Here is a 3,640-nt window from a genome sequence, read left to right as displayed (position 1 = left end):
GTCCAATTGTTTTAGGATTGGAATTGATTCCCATCATCATCCGAGCCAAGTTCCATATTGAAACAATATTACAGCAACCTACAAAAAATGTACGAAATTAGAAGCTTGCATTTGTATTCCTACCGAGTTTGACGGATACGTTTCTTTTGAGCTCCACCGCTTGAAGACTCATCTCATACACTATAGAAGGTAACTCAGCCTTCTTGGCCTGATACATATATTATACCTCGAGCTGCTCAACTGTCTTATTTTCTTCGGCATCGAGTACCTCCATATCTACAGGTATGTTCTCGTCCATAACCAAATCCGAATTCTAGTCACAAAAAGTTGTCCCAGGACATATGTTCAAAAAATAGGTATTATCTTCTATGGCAGCATCACCCTCTACAAGCCCTTCCAAGCCTTTTTCTGCTGCATCAAACATTGTACCATGTGCAAGATCAACTTCTGGACTAGGACAAGGTGTCACAATACTTACATTTTCCATGTTCTTCACTTGTACATCACCATACAAAGCATTAGAAATTGCCGTTTGCTTCATGACCTCAGGAGCTTTTCGCATCCTTAAGGCTTCTAAATGCTCATAGGCCCTTTTCACATAGCTATCAGGAATTCATTCCGCATGCACAACAAGCTGTTCAAAGCCCCAATCATCTTCATCTGTAATAGAAGCGTCAATGCAAGGTATTATCAGACTTGTTGCAGCTTTTGTAGTCAAATATGTGCTTGCATCATCAGACTGTCCATAAACTTGTTGCGGTATCCACTCATCACACTTTATGCATTTAGCATCAGGTAATTCATCCTCACCATCACCAACAAGCATACTCTGTATATAGAATTCTTGCTCACTACCATCAGCCTTAACCATCAAACACACATGTAATATTCGAGTCAACAGTGTCTTCAAATTTAATACCATTAGATACTACCACACTAGACTCACCACTAGCAAACACCATAGATCCACCACAAGAGAGATGCCCATCAACAAATACTTCATCAAGCGAGCCACCATCAAATAAGGTATCAGATGTCAAATCCACACATTCCCCTTCAGACTCACATTCACTACTATATCCACTCTCAAAATATTCATCATCAACATTCATCTCGCATGAAGCATTCATGTTGTAGGACTCTCTCATTGCATGAATCATAGGCATATTTCTCTCCTCGTTCAAATCATTTACACCATAACCATCAGATTCAAGCTGACTCTGCACCGCCTTCCAGAACTCATTTTGTACTGATTCAAAAGCAACAACAACAGACCTTTCTATTGAACCTTGAGGTTTTGGCAACCTCCAATAACGCATCAATAGTGAAAACTTCAAAGCGATCCAGCTATGGAGCCAATCATCAAGGAGCATATGCATAAAGACGAAAGCATCACCAGAAAGTCCTCGACACGCAAAGTCCTCTTTTGGCCCCATCATCTACAATGCAAAGTTGCAACATCTCTTCTTCCACCCGTGAAATCCAAGATTTAATGCATTCCTCATGTGTACCATAAAAGTATCGAGAATGCATGGCTGGCACCTCAAGTTCCACATAATGCTTCAGCAACACAACCTTCATCAATTTCCAGTTGTACTGTGCATGTATGGGAAGACTGTCATAAAATTGCATAGCATCTTCACACAAGCTCTGATACATAAAATCAGCCCTTTCCTCGTCATCATAAATGCCAAGATCCAAAAGAAAGTCATCAGCCATAACCACCCATGCTTGTACATCTTCGTCTTTCCTCCCACAAAGTCTCACATCAAAGAGAAAATTTGCATCCATCTGCAACTATTGTTTCTAGACAAGGTGCTCCTCATATGCATACATCTGATCCACAAACACTGAAGGTACTCGCAGAAGATCCTCCGTGGGGGCACGAAACACTGACAGAGCCATAACCACCCATGCTTGTACATCTTCGTCTTTCCTCCCACAAAGTCTCACATCAAAGAGACAATTTGCATCCATCTGCAACTATTTTTTCTAGACAAGCTGCTCCTCGTATGCATACATCTGATCCACAAACACTGAAGGTACTCGCAGAAGATCCTCAGTGGAGGCACCAAACACTGACAGAGAGAAACTTTAGTGGGACACCTCTATAGCTAGCTTCTCTTGCAGTGCAGAAGCAGAAATCCCAAGTTCACATCACCAACCAAACAAAATTGAAGAGATATGTCAACTCAAACCCTTGGCCATGAGGGAATTACAGCAAGCGCCAAACTCAAGCTCAACAAGGGCGAAAATTCCTAAAAACCCCTGACATAGTTTGCGGAACCCGCCTAGTCTGCTAGATCATTCATGCTCAGCAGCAGTAGTGGTGTTTCACTCTGGCAAAAAGACTTTATGTATAACTATGTGCAACTGCATATGATCTGGTGAGTATTGATACCACCAGGATCAAAAGTCCATTGCATACATGATTCATGTATGTTGAGAAGAAACCTAGTCAAACCTAGAGCAGTGAAGATTGCTAATAACGTCAAGAACTCTTGCAAAGTCAGTCTATCACGTTGGAATCTATCGTCAAAAAGACTCATCTCATACACTATAGAAGGTAACTCAGCCTTCTTGGCCTGATACATATATAATACCTCGAGCTGCTCAACTGTCTTATTTGCTTCGGCATCGAGTACCTCCATATCTACAGGTATGTTCTCGTCCATAACCAAATCCGACTTCTGGTCACAAAAAATTGTCCCAGGACATATGTTCAGAAAGTATTATCTTTGATGGCAGCATCACCCTCTACAAGCCCTTCCAAGCCTTTTCCTGCTGCATCAAACACTGTACCATGTGCAAGATCAACTTCTGGACTAGGACAAGGTGTCACAATACTTACATTTTCCATGTTCTTCACTTGTACATCACCATCCAAAGCATTAGAAATTGCTGTTTGCTTCATGACCTCAGGAGCCTTTTGCATCCTTAAGGCTTCTAAATGCTCATAGGCCCTTTTCACATAGCTATCTGGAATGCATTCCGCATGCACAACAGGCTCTTCAAATCCCCAATCATCTTCATCTATAATAGAAGCGTTAATGCAAGGTATTATCAGACTTGTTGCAGATTTTGTAGTCAAATATGTGCTTGCATCATCAGACTGTCCATAAACTTGTTGCGGTATCCACTCATCACACTTTATGCATTTTGCATCAGGTAATTCATCCTCACCATCACAAACAATCGTACTCTGTATATAGAATTCTTGCTCACTACCATCAGCCTTAACCATCAAACACACATGCGCCATGGATCTAGCAACACCACATCGCAAATTCCCATTATTCGAGTCAACAGTGTCTTCAAATTTAATACCATTAGATACTACCACACTAGACTCACTACCAGCAAACACCATAGATCCACCGCAAGAGAGATGCCCATCAACAAATACTTCATCAAGCGAGCCACCATCAGATAAGGTATCAGATGTCAAATCCACACAATCCCCTTCAGACTCACATTCACTACTATATCCACTCTCAGAATACTCATCATCAACATTCATCTTGCATGAAGCATTCATGTTGTAGGACTCTCTCATTGCATGAATCATAGGCATATTGCTCCCCTCGTTCAAATCATTTACATCATAAGCATCAGATTCAAGCTGACTCTGCACCGCCTT

General features: G+C 41.3%; 1 pseudogene; it reads right to left on the bottom strand.

The window, feature by feature from the left end:
* Window positions 1-613: 613 nt before the first annotated feature.
* LOC147464967 (uncharacterized) lies at window positions 614-1,791 on the bottom strand (annotated as a pseudogene).
* Window positions 1,792-3,640: the final 1,849 nt, after the last annotated feature.

Source organism: Adiantum capillus-veneris, chromosome 1, assembly GCF_014529385.1.
Source record: "Adiantum capillus-veneris isolate H3 chromosome 1, ASM1452938v2, whole genome shotgun sequence".
Lineage (NCBI taxonomy): Eukaryota > Viridiplantae > Streptophyta > Polypodiopsida > Polypodiales > Pteridaceae > Adiantum > Adiantum capillus-veneris.
Note: the sequence above shows the minus strand (reverse complement) of the source record. Positions and strands in the feature narration are given on the sequence as shown.